The sequence below is a fragment of the Orcinus orca genome, chromosome 4, assembly GCF_937001465.1.
Source record: "Orcinus orca chromosome 4, mOrcOrc1.1, whole genome shotgun sequence".
Taxonomy (NCBI): Eukaryota; Metazoa; Chordata; class Mammalia; order Artiodactyla; family Delphinidae; genus Orcinus; species Orcinus orca.
In genome coordinates, this window is record NC_064562.1 from 121,268,765 (window position 1) to 121,282,467 (window position 13,703).

Consider the following 13,703-nt stretch of genomic DNA (forward strand, 5'->3'; position numbering starts at 1 on the left):
CGTGGAATGTGTAATCTGTAGGGAGAGGGCATTTCTCGGTCACTGGGGCTGCTTCAATGAGAAAAGAGATGCTTGCTCTTCACATGTCTGATGACTGGGCTCAGTTACTGATCAATTCTCACCATCTGCCTGCCTTTCAGTCAGAAGGGGACCGTATGCACAGCCTGGGAGTCTCACAGGCTACTTTCCTCGTATGATACTTCCTCCTTTGCACAGAATAGCTCGCTCAATTATCTGAAAATAATAGATATCCCAGTATAATTTTGGAATGCACTACATATTTTGTTGAGAACGACAACCTTATCCCTTACGAAGTTCTCAGTAATTAAGAAAAATGAGCTAGAACTTCTTGGATAGGCAAGGAAACACAGCATAAGGGTAAAACTTTACCATACACAGTTAAGACCATGGTCTATACACATAACCAACTAGGCATTGACTATATATAATAGTAATAAAGGTGACTTTTCTGTATAACCAAATTTACTTTCACTGCAAATTTTAAATGATCATCTGACTCATTTCTTTGTTTCAAACCTGTCTATTATTTCTATTAGATCCTTCGTAGATCATCCCACAGTTTACTTTGAATTTAATGAGACTAAAAATACATAAGTACCTTCCTAGGTAAATGGCGACTGTTCTTCCTTTATTATATTTTGAGTTTAGAACTTCCACAATGCAGGGATGACAATGATACTCTTTAATCGGATTTTTAACTGGGTACTTGGAGGCACGTTTGCTGCTGAATTGAGAGCAGATAGTTACTTTGGGAAAGCATCTGTGTGTGTATTTGGGGAAGTGAAAGAAGGTCATGGGGAGAGAGGAAACAATGCATATAAATTAATACAGCTCAATTCCCTCCCCAATCTCCCCATAAGAGAGCATCTTCACGTTATTCCCAGAATTACACAACTAGAAATAATTGATGTAGCGAAACATGAATTTCAACACCTTTAGTAAATTGAGCACCCAAATTTCCCGACAGACTAAAGTCAATCTGATTTTTGAAGAAACCCCCAGCAGGAGATTTTAGCTTATTTCTCCATAAATCTTTAGTATATTTTCCATATCTCACCTCAAGGAAATTCTGTTTTAACCACATTTTTCGTGCTACATTTAAAAGGCATCTCAGGTGCTTATGTCAGTGGAAAGGAGCGGGAGCTATGAACTAACTTTCTTTGTTTTAAATTTGAAGAGACTTGAAAAGTATTATTTTTACCTGTTTATTATTGCTTATGTAGTATTGTTAGAATTATCATCAGAATGAACCATCCTAATTTTACCTTTTGAGTCTTAGGGGTAAGTCTTTCAATATTCCTAAGGCTCCCTTCCAAACCTAGCTCAATTTCCACCTCCTCCTGGGCTGTAAATCTTGGATGCTTTACAGAAGCTACCTGAATAGAATCATTAATGCTAATTACTGTCTTAATGACCTGCAGCTTTCTAAGTCTAGATGTCTGGCAGGGAGAAGCCCTGCCTTTGTTCTTCCTCAAAATAATCTTGGCTATTCCTGCCCTTTTGCTCTCTTCCATCTAGAATTTAAGATCTACTTGTCAAGTTCTATGAAAAAGCCTTTACTGGATTTAGAGATTGCGTAGAGAAGAATTAACATCTTAACAATGTCCAGCCTTCTTACTTCTGAGCTTGGTGTATATGAACAAGGTAGTTCCCTTCAATTCCCACTTTATCATGTATAGATTGCTGATTTAGCAAATGCTTTTTTTGTATCCACTGAGGTGATCATCTCTTTTTCCCCTTTTAGTATTTTAATGAGGCTAATTCCATTAATATATTGTCTAATGTTAAACTGTCCTTATACTCTTGGGAAAAACATAAATTGCTCAAGATAAGTTTTTTTCTAGCTATTAATGTTTTATTTTTAATTTTATCATCTTTGTTCATAAGCATTATTGTCATGTGATTGTCATTTTCTGATGTTATCCTGATCTGGTTTAGGTATCAGGATCAAGGCTATTCTAGCACCATTAAGTGATAAGAAAATTATTGTTTCTGTTCTCTAGTACAGTTTTTATAACCTAGAAATTGTCTTCCTCAAATGCTTCGTTCACTGGCCTGTAAAACCATGCAGTATATTTGGGGACAGGATAATAGGAATTAGATTTTAAGCTGCTTATTAAATGTCTTTGGTGATCATTGGTATATTTAGATTTTCTATTTCTTCTTAAATCACTTACCTATTTCTAAGACACTGTCTGGGTTGACTTTTTTATTTCTTTATCTAGGCTGGTGATAAAACTTAAAAAAAAAAAAATCTAGGCTCCTACCTGACTTTGAAACACCTTGTATTATTTTTTGACCCTCTAGCAATTTGTATTCTCATCTAATAGTTATGCTGTCCAGACCACGTTTTCTAAATTTATTGCCTCATACAACTGAATCACCTAACCTTCTGAGAGCCAAGATAAATTGGAACTATCTCTTTTTCTTGATCTACCTGGGACTTTTATCCTAATAGATGAGGTTAGTCTGACAATGTTTATTCTTCATGAAGACTTGCTGGCAGCTATCAGCAAGATGCTTGCAAGTTTTTCTTTCAATGATGTTTAAATGTACAGACATTTACTGTATAGAATTTATACTCACATTGCTACAGTTTTTGGAGGATTTTACTGTGAATGTCATCAAGAGTGGTTTCCAAGAACAAATTTTAGAAACAGTAATAATAGACAATAGAATGGAACCCTGAACAGATTCCTTAAAGAGGCCTCTTGTCCTTAAGAAGACAAGGTGGGATGTAAGTATTGAGAAATGTGTACTAAATCCTGAGAGTTTGCTACCTCCCCAGTCAGAAATTAAATATATTATGACTTATGTCACTGATAAGCACTAATGGATAGCTCTGGTGATGTTCCAAAACAACTGAAAGAAGACACCAGCTGCCATCAGATGCAAATTAAAAGATTGTTATCAAATATGATAGGAGAGGGAAGATCATCTTATCCCATCTTAGGCATTCCAGAGGAAAGGATATATAGCTGCTGCTACTCTTACTGTGGATTTGTATGGCCTTTGTAGTGTGTCTGTGTATGTGTGTATTCAAGAGTTTCCCAGTTCCTAACTACTGCAATCCATTCAATCCTTTGAAATAATTAATTCATGGATTGCCAGACTACAGCCCAAGGGCCAAACCAGCCCAAAGCCTGTTTTTGCAAATAAAATTTTATTGGAAAGCAGTCATGCTCATTTGTTTATGTATTTTCTATAACAATTTTTGTGTGCAAATGCAGAGCAGTTTCAATAGAGACTAGGTGAAAGGTGAAAGTATGTAACCTCCTGCTTTTCACAGAATACACTTGCTAATCCCTGAGTTAAATCATTAGGTGTCGAAAAAGCTGGAGAATCACTTAATCTAGGCAAGTGACCTTAAACTAGCCTTCATAAATATGTATCTGGGGTCCATCATTTCAAGAAATAATTTGTGTTATTTATTGTATGTGTGCATTTTACTGGTAAGAGAATCCTGTGTCTTTCATCAGATACTCCAAGAGGTCTTGTGATCCAAAATGTGTTAACAACTAACTTTTAGGTGAATACTGTTTATTTGTTTATTTTGTTATTTGTTTATTTGCTCTTTTGAAGGCTTATGGGCTAGAAGAAAAAGCAGTTCACAAAACTGACCCAACACAATGAAATACCATTAGACCTGTTAGGATGGCTATTATCAAAAAAAAAAAAAAAGATAAATGTTGGCAAGTATGGGGAGAAACTGGAACCCTTGTACAATATTGGTGGGAATGTGAAATGCTCCAGCCCCTACAGAATCAGTACAGAGGTTCCTCAAAAAATTAAAATAGAACTACCATATGATCTAGCGATCCCACTTCTGGGTATATACCTGAAAGAAATAAAATCAGTTGCTCAAAGAGATAGCTGCACTCCCATGTCCACTGCAGTATTATTCACAGTAGCCAAGCTATGAAAACAACCTAAATGACCATCAATAGATGAATGGGTAAAGAAAATGTGATATTGATATTATTCAGCCTTAAAAAAGATGGAAAACCTGTGATATGTGACAACATGGATGAACCTGAGGACATTGTGCTAAGTGGAGATAGGCCAGTCACAGAAGGACAAATACTGAATGATTCCACTTACACGTGCTATCTAAAATAGTCAAACTCACAGAAACAGAGAACAGGATGGTGGTTGCTCGGGGCTGGGGACAGGGGCAATGCTGTTCAAAGGGTATAAAGTTTCAGTTAGGCAAGATGAATGAGTTCTAAAAATCCGATGTACAAAAAATACGAGGTACAATACTGTGCCTATGGTTAACAAACTGTATTGTGCACTTAAAATTTTGTTAAAAGGGTAGATTTCACATTATGTGTTCTTACCACAATAATAATTAAAAAACTGACCCAAAGAGTTTTTTGAAAGAATGAGGAAGTTGGTAAATACTGTTGGCTAAGGGAATTTTGTGTGCAAGAGAAAGAATTTTATAACTCTCCAGAGTTAAGTCTAAGTCATTTATTTCTATTGATTATGTGCCACATATTGTTCATAATGTCTAGTTTTCATGACCTTGCCTGATGGGTATTAACCCCTCATTTTACAGAAGCATGAACTAAGGCTCACTAAGGATACATAATTTATTGTCAAGTAATAGTAAAGATTTGGGGCTTCCCTGGTGGCGCAGTGGTTGAGAGTCCGCCTGCCAATGCAGGGGACACGGGTTTGTGCCCCGGTCCAGGAAGATCCCGCATGCCGCGGAGCGGCTGGGCCCGTGAGCCATGGCCGCTGAGCCTGCGCGTCCGGAGCCTGTGCTCCGCAATGGGAAGGGCCACAGCAGTGAGAGGCCCGCGTACCGAAAAGAAAAAGTAAAGATTTGAAAGAGCGTATGATTCCTAAGACTGTGTACCACACACCCTCTTCACCAAAGTTTCATACATTATCAGAAGTTGTCTATGACATGTTGTTAAGGAATTTAATGCTAGTTTTAAATTGAGAAAAATCTTCATTTGTTGCTCCACTGGGAAGCCCAATGCTTGAGGTCCATTATACAACTCTTCCCTCTGAACTCAGATCACCTCTAGAGAGTGGAGTAGAGGGCTGCTATCTTCAGAGAACTCACTGACTTTCCACAGTCTGGGGAAAATTTTCCTCTCACCAATGCCTTTCTCAAAGTCATTCCTCTCTCTCCCCTCCTTGGCTTTGATACATAGCTTTGCCTTAGCAATGAATTCAGGCTTTCAAAAAAGAGAGAGGGTTATTTTCAAGTTGTGTCTGTTTTAGACCCTGAACAGACCTTTATGCCAAAAAAAATACAAACTTGGTCGTGTGTGTGTGTGTGTGTGTGTGTGTGTGGAGTGGGAGGGTTATAAGTGGGTTTAGGTAAAGAGAACCGAACCACAGACTAATTTGTAAATACATTATCATGTGACAATCTTATTGGCGATGAGAAGCCATTCGGTTCTTTGTGGAGGGGAGTGAAGGATGGAAGCATTGTTTTAAGAAAGGGGAAACACATATTTGCTGCAAACTTAGAATCAAGCCTTAGACTTTTCACAATGTAATTATTTCACAATAAAATTACTGTGAAATAAAGTTTACTGAGGTTACTTGAAAATAGGTGCAAATACACAAATGGCCAAAATCTACCTTAAATTGTAACTTGCAAATAGAATGGAATTGAATGGGCTGTCCTACTGCCCACCACCTTACACCTTTGGTGACTTCTACACGTGAGAAAAAGAAATGAAACACTGGAAATTTTAGCTTTTCTGCTGTAAAATCACTAATACGTTAAATCACCCTTTAAAACTAGTAACCAGCATCTTTCTTTGTGATACTAGTGTTCTGATGCTCTTTTTCAAGCTTTTTCTTGGGAAAGGTATTCTGTTTTCTGAATGTACAAATCATTTATATGATGTTCAATCTATCACTCTGGATCAAGTTGCCTTTGGTCTTTTTATATAACTGCACTCCAAGAACATCAGGTCCTGGCAACGACGTTTGCGCTTCCTGAAGTGGGTGCTGTCCCTTCTGGGTAACCTTTTGTGAAGTCACATGAGTGGCAGCTAGCCTAACTCTGGTTGTCCTCTAGGCAACGACATTTGAGCTGTTGCTGTTTCATCTTGCAGCATCTCAAAGCCAATTTTTCCTCCAGGTTTGATTACTCTTCTCCTTGCTGAATTTGTAAAATGTGTCTTGGCATTTTCAATTACCCAAGCATTCAAGAAGACAGCTTTTGTGTGTGTTGACTCAGGCCCACACCCACGCTAATGATAGAGGCTCTGTAACCGCCCAGCCAACTGCCTGTAATAAGAGTGAATGCACACATAAACTGAATTGTGATTTAATCTATTTTTTTTCTTTTTTCTTTTTTCCTTCTTTTTTTTTCTTTTCCCCTAGGTTCTTCAGAACCATTTCTTTCTTTTTTTTTTTTATAGATTCCATATATATGTGTTAGCATACAGTATTTATATAATCTATTATTTTAATCAGCAAAGTAAAATTCTGGATTACCCTTCCTAAATTAGAGGAGCACTTTACAGCTAATCCAAAATATCTTTTGTGTATTAGATTTGGCTCCTTGGTTACAATTTACTACTAACAACATAATAACTAATGAGAGGAGGAGGCAGCACAAAAACATGTAATTCTTGCAGCTAGAATTTAGTAAAAACATAGAAAATAAAACGTGGAATCAAAAACAGAGTTTAGATTTGAAAACGGTCACGGATCCACAAAGTAAATAGTCTGTGCCTAAAGCATGGAGCATGGTTTTAAATGCCCGCTATACATTGTCTTCTTAGAGAGTCTGAGGGTTTTCCTTATATCGTCCACACACCCCCTAACCACTTCCTGCTCTGCCAGTGCCCCCAGGAAACTGACACTGGGGGAGCATGCGCAGAAATTCTGAAGGTAGAAAGGAAGGGAGAGAGAGGTAAGGGTATTACTTGCTGCTTCAGGGAGGGGTCTCCAGTACTCTGTCTGCCCTAAAGACTACAGCTCCTTTTGATGGGCCCTTCCTCTTCCTCCATGGTTCCAGTCTGGGCTATGGTTTCCTCCTCTTGTCTTTTTACACCCAAGGCTGTTTACCTGCTTCCCACTTTTGCTGGTCTTTTAGCTTTTCACATCCCTTCATTATTCCCTTCCCCAGGCCTTCACATGCTTGTGGTCCCTGCAGTAAAACCTCTTCATTTGAACCACCTGCTGCAACCCTGATTGATTCAAAGAAACTACACTGAATAGCCATGGAGTGCTTTCAAAGGTATCTTTTTCTTTTTTACTGGCCATATTGGAATGTAGGTGTGTATGGGGGGGAAAATCTTGTGATCAAGCCTCTGACTAATTTACAGATCAAACAGTTAAGGGTTGGCTATTCATAGCTCCTTTGTTAACCATTTATCATGGTGGCCTCCTAGAATTACACTTCCTGAAGTTAGGTCAAATCGTCATTGTGTTTATAATTTGGTAGCATAGAAACAGGGATTCTTTCATTTATTTCAATTTGGTAACTTCTCAGTCTGGTATTATTTGAAGGAAAATAGAGTTGTGTGACCATAGCAAGCATAAAATGTCTATTAGTAAATCTCAGCATTCATTGGTCATAAAGTCAAACACTTTAGCAAGTTTCCAAATGTTGAACATTAAAGTAGGTAAAAGGCATTAAGATTCCTCAAAGATCAAATCAAAGTCAGCAATAGAATTCAAAATGAATAACTCACTTATTTGCATAAGCAATCTGAACTTTAACTCTCAGTATTCCACATCAAATACTAATTTCTTTTATATTGTGCAGGTGTCTGTAGTAATGTACCAACTAGCAATGTTAATTTGCTAAAACCTCATCCAGTACTAGCATACTACAACTACATCTGTTAAGTGTGTTTTCTTGTTAACATTTATGTCTCAGTGTAAGATACACAGGCACCCACACACACATGTTTTAGAGAAGCTATTTAAGGTTTTTTCAGTGAAAAATAGAAGTGTTTCTGGAGTGTAGATTTGAGTTCATCCCAAGTAAAATTAAAACAGTCCCTCAGAAATGTCTCTTGTTTGCATTTGGTCTGAAACATTGCTTCTCTAAACTGTCTACTTGTCAGAATTGCCTGGAGAGCATTTTTAAAACACAGATTACTGATTTCAATCTCAGTCCTTCTGTAGAGGCTGGGGCAGAATGGGACTATATCTGTTTCATTCATCACTGTGTATCCAGAATATCATGCAAGGCCCTCAGTAATCATTTGATGAATGAATGAATCAGAATGTCTGAAGGTTGAATCTAGGAACCTGTATTTTTGTAAGGGCCTCCAGGTGATTCTGCTGACCAATCACTTCTGGAAAACACTGATCTTTAACTTAGAATTTTAGACCTGGAGGAGATCTTAGCCAGCATTTAATTCAACACACTTACTTTGGAAATGGAAAAACATGAAGTCTGAGAGATTAAATAACATATATAATCATAATATTTTCATACTTAGCAACACATTTTAGGACAAATGATGAGAAACAAAGAGAAAGGGGGACTAAAAGACACTTTTTCTTCGTGTGTGTGTTAAAATGCCAATATGGCTAGAGTAAAGATTTTTTTTTAATTTGAAGTATAGTTGATTTACAATATTATGCTAATTTTAGGTGTACAGCATAGCGATTTAGTATTTTTACAGATTATACTCCATTAAAATTATTACAAAATAATGGCTATAATTCCTTGTCCTATACAATATAGCCTTGTTGCTTATCTGTGTTATACATAGCAGTTTGTATCTTTTAATTCCATACCACTAACTTACCCCTCTCCCCCCAGTGGTAACCACTAGTTTATTTTCTATGTCTGTAAGTCTGTTTCTGTTTCACATATACATTCATTTGTATTATTTTTTAGATTCTACATATAAGTAGTGTCATACAGTATTTGTCTTCCTCTGTCTGACTTATTTCACTAAGCATAATATTCTCAGGGTCCATTGATGTGGCTGCAAATGGCAGAATTTCATTCTTTTTAATGGCTGAGCAATATTCCACATCTTCTTTATCCATTCATCTGTTGATGGGCACAAGGGTTGCTTCCATATCTTGGATATTGTAAATAGTGCTGCTACGAACATTGGGGTGCATGTATCTTTTTGAATTAGTGTTTTCATTTTTCCAGATACGTATCCAGGAGTGGAATTGCTGGGTCATATGATAGTTCTATTTTTCGTTTTTTGAGGAATCTCCATGCTGTTTTCCACAGTGGCTGCACCAATTTACATTCTCACCAAGAGTGTACAAGGGTTCCCTTTTCTCCATATCCTCTCCAAGATTTGTTATTTGTGGGGTTTTTTTTTTTTTTTTAGATGATAGGCATTCTGACTGGTGTGAGGTGATACCTCATTGTAGTTTTGATTTGCATCTCTCTAATAATTAGTGAATAGTTAGTGATGTTGAGCATCTTTTCATGTGCCTGTTAGCCATCTGTATGTCTTCTTTGGAAAAATGTCTATTTAGGTCTTCTGCCCATTTTTTGATTGCATTGTTTGCTTTTTGATATTGAGCTGTATGAGCTGTTTATATATTTTGGATTCAAAGATATTGCTTTTACCTTAAAGACAAGCCATTTTACAGCTTGGCCTTAAGGACTATAAGAGGTCAGCTGAAGGGCACTCACCTACCTGAGGCTCTTGGTCAGGATCCTATTTCAGGGATAACTAAGGAGACTTCCCTCCTCTGCTCCCTTTCACTCCCACAGACTTTCATCCAGTTATGTCAAATACTTGAAGAAAAGTGTTTTGCTTTTGCTTAAAGTGTCTATAATAGCCTTCTCTTCCAATGAGAATTTCTCAAACAACTCTCATGTTCTCTGTGCTGCATAAATTAGGCAAATAGTAGTGAAGTTATTTTTCTTCTTCCAAAAGAATCTGTCAATAATGTAAAATTCACTTGCTAACATAATATTTTGTGCAAATACACCAAAAAATGTCTCATACCTAACCTTCTTACTTCTGCCTGCATATTAATATGATTGGAAAATATTAGTGTTTCGATAGTCATCAGAAAGTAAACATTTAGTCACCTAGTTATTATTCACAAAATTATTTCACTATGTTTCAATGGAATTTACTGCTGACCACAGTAATTCTTATTTCTCTTAAAAGGAGCTATGCAGCTCATATCTTCAAGAGTATTCAATAGCCCAAAATAAAAGTGCTGGCATAATTTTTTAAAGTACTGGCAAAGTAAAATTTAGCATTTGCTAGAAAATGAGCCTCATTCTTTTTAAAAAGGGTGTATATTGTCTTAAAGACTGTAATAATAACAAAACTATAAGTAAGAATAATAGTAATTAGCATTGATAAAGCACTTACTATATGCTAGTTATATGCTAAGCAATATGCATAGAGTACTTGATTTATCTAAAAAATGTAAGATACTTAAGCAAGTATCATGTGTGGATATTTGTGTGTATGTGCATATATATACATATGTGACCATATATATGGCATATCCATACATATGATACAGTATATAGTACTCACAATATATTTACTTAAATACATACAGAAAATTTCTGGGCAGATATTAAGACACAGTTGATCATTTTCATTCTGGCCATCACTCGTGGTTGCCTGCCCAATAGCCATTGCCCTTCTTTCTTGCCAACAGAACACTGGTTTTGTTGAGGCAGCCATGTGCCCACCCAGGGGAGGAGTTACTATGAACCTAAATCAGTCACAGGTCTCATTCTCTTCTGCCCATGGTGGGTCTAGGGCTAGGAGTCAGTTCTTGTCTGGGGCATGAGAGATTACGGGAAGTCTGCTTAGGGCTTCTAGGAGGATTTCCCTCCTCGGGAAATAAGGATGTGCATGAAGAGAAAGCTTTTTCTGCTTCTAGCCCATTCCCTCCTGCTTAGGAAACTTTGATTTGAAAACGCCTAGAGCCATGTTAGCCTCCTTGTGGCAATGAGGTGTGACACTGCTGGTACACTGTGAATAGACGGTGACTTCTTGATTATGTCACAAAGTACAATCAACCCTGACCACCTACCTCTGAATTTCATATAAGTTAACAAAAGCCTGTATTAATAGGGGTTCCTGTTACTTGCAGCCAAAGTATTCATGACTGATACAGTTACTTCTGGGAAGTGGTATTGAGGGTACAGGAAGGGAGAACAGTGTCTTACTTTTGATTGTATATTGTTTTCTGCTGCTTTAATTTGATTTACCATGTATGGGCAATACTTCAAAATTAAAAAACAGGGGCTTCCCTGGTGGCGCAGTGGTTGAGAGTCCGCCTGCCGATGCAGGGGACATGGGTTTGTGCCCCGGTCTGGGAAGATCCCACATGCCGCGGAGCGGCTGGGCCCGTGAGCCATGGCCGCTGAACCTGTGCTCGGCAACGGGAGAGACCACAACAGTGAGAGGCCTGCGTACCGCAAAAAAAAAAAAAAAAAATTATAAAACAACTCATTTAATTTTTTAAAAATTGCATTTCTGAATAACTGGTATATTAATTTAGAGAAAATTGAGAGCCATAATGTTTTAAATAGTACCTCAACTAAGTAGCTCACAATTTATACCCAGGCACTCTTTGACCAACATACATATATGCAATCACTTGGAGTATTTGAGCAGTTAGCTAATTTTGAATTTTAACATCAAATTGTCCTTCTTTCCAAACTATCAATATTTGTGTTTGTGTATCTCCCAAACAATGTAAGTATGAGTCTCCCTAGCATGTGTTTGGAGGGGAGATGTTTAGTGTGTCTACTGGGATTTACTTCCTACCCACAGTTTTTTTCTGAGTAACAGAGTGAGAATGAAGGGTTGCTTCCACTAGCTGGGGCTAATATGAGTCAGGAGATATTTACACCAGGTAGATGCGTTGACCAGGATGAGGAAGAAGGGCTGAGGCATCAGGCAACATGAGCTCAAGTTCTCACTGGAATTTCTCCAAGAAAGGACCTTTATCTTTGTACAACCCAACTGACACTAACATCAATTTAACAACTATCAGCCTAGGAGAAGGGTTAGGATTGTGCTCGTGCAGGATTTCTGGGGACTAGACTTGCCAGGGAATCCATTATTTCCTTCCCATTTCTCCTCAGAGCTCTCACATCTCAGGCTTCTTTCTCCCTTAAATGAGGGTGTAGGAATTGAACAGAAGTTGGTTCTCTGATACTACCGCCTAGAGAAACGACAAACTACTGCATCGTGAAGAGCTAACATCCCCATCCCCATCAGCAATATTTAATTAGATGGATACAGGGTGAAGAATCAGGATCAAGACAGTCAGAGCCAGGCCAGTCTTAATACTGCCTCTCCTGTGAAACTTCCCAAGGAACAGTCCTCGAATTCGGCCTCACATTGACTTCATTATTTATAATGCCATCCTCTACGCCTGATCCATCATCAAGACCTGTTGAGGTTTTCTTGGTTAAAGTTCTTGAAAACCTCACTTCTTTTTCAGTTCCCTGTGCTCTTTTATAACTACGGTATCCTCCCTTCCAGATCTCCACTTCTCCAGGTCATTTACATATAGCTAGCATAATAATCTTTCTTATTTGTCGTCATATTATTCCCTACCTAAGTTTTACTGAGAGATAGAAACAAACATTGGAACAAATGGAGAGATTAAAAAATCAATCGTTTAATGACAAGTGATGGGATCCCCATTTATCCATGAGATAGTCCTTCTCCCAATTTTTTTGTCCCACTTGTACATATAAACTTTAAGGGATATAGGGAATTCCCTGGCAGTCCAGTGGTTAGGACTCTGTGCTTTCACTGCCAAGGGGGCCCGAGTTCCTTCCCTGGTTGGGGAACTAAGATCCTGCAAGCCGCATGGCACGGCCAAGGCCAGAAAAAAAGAAAAAAAAAAAAACTTTTAGGGATATAGATGAAATAACCATAAATCTATTACTTATTTATTTATATTATATTAAATACCCTCACTACTTAAAATCACAAATAAGAAATTTTAGATTGATGAACTTAAAATATTTCTTTTTCTCATCAGTGAAGGAAAAAATAATTTAAACTGTTTCCATTGCAACTTCTACATGGTATCTTTGTCATGGTTAGAGCTCCCTTTTATCATCTCACAAAAACAGATGTGCATGGCTCTCTCTCTGGGGGAACTTTACTTGAGGAGGAAGGTAACAGAAAACCTAAAGGAGGCTCTGAGGGGAGATCAGGAGAAAGAAACTAAGTCTCCGGCTCAAAACTCCTGTGCATACAGTGCTTGGATAAGGCATTTCCTGTCCCCAGCCTCCTGGGTCTGATACACCACCTCAGTGCTCACTTAGACGTTACATTTTGTTTGGGAAACCAAAGGAATGTCCTGATTTTTACTAGTTCCATCCATGACTCTTTACCTTAACTTACAGAAGATGCTGTGACATATCCATTCTTCTTAATCTCAGTCTTTACCCAGTCAGCTGAGTATAAATGGCTTTGAGACCTTTCCCCAGTAAGAAAATCTCCAGAATCCCCCAAGAAAAAACAATGTTCCTTTTACCATAACTGTAACAATCATCAGTCTTAGAACACTCAAATAGAATAGCCTTGGCTGCACAGACCAGAGGCAGAGGCCTAGGCCACTTGGTCTGTGGGGGGACCCAGGCCCCGCCAGGTGGGAGGAAGGAAATTGGAGTGTGAGAGGTGTCCCCCGCGGGTCTCAGATGCACCTGGATGAACCCACAGTATTTTCTTTATTGCCGTGGAGCCTGAGAGGATTACCAAAGTGTG

General features: G+C 38.0%; 1 long non-coding RNA gene across 3 annotated transcripts in view; it reads left to right on the forward strand.

The window, feature by feature from the left end:
• LOC117201214 (uncharacterized) overlaps nt 1-13,703 on the forward strand; it is a 40,959-nt gene that overhangs the window by 6,680 nt on the left and 20,576 nt on the right. For all 3 annotated transcript variants that reach the window (XR_004483197.2, XR_007477236.1, XR_004483196.2), the window contains exons 3-4: nt 1,540-1,665; nt 7,130-7,240. This is a non-coding gene — a long non-coding RNA (uncharacterized LOC117201214). The remainder of the gene's footprint in view (nt 1-1,539; nt 1,666-7,129; nt 7,241-13,703) is intronic.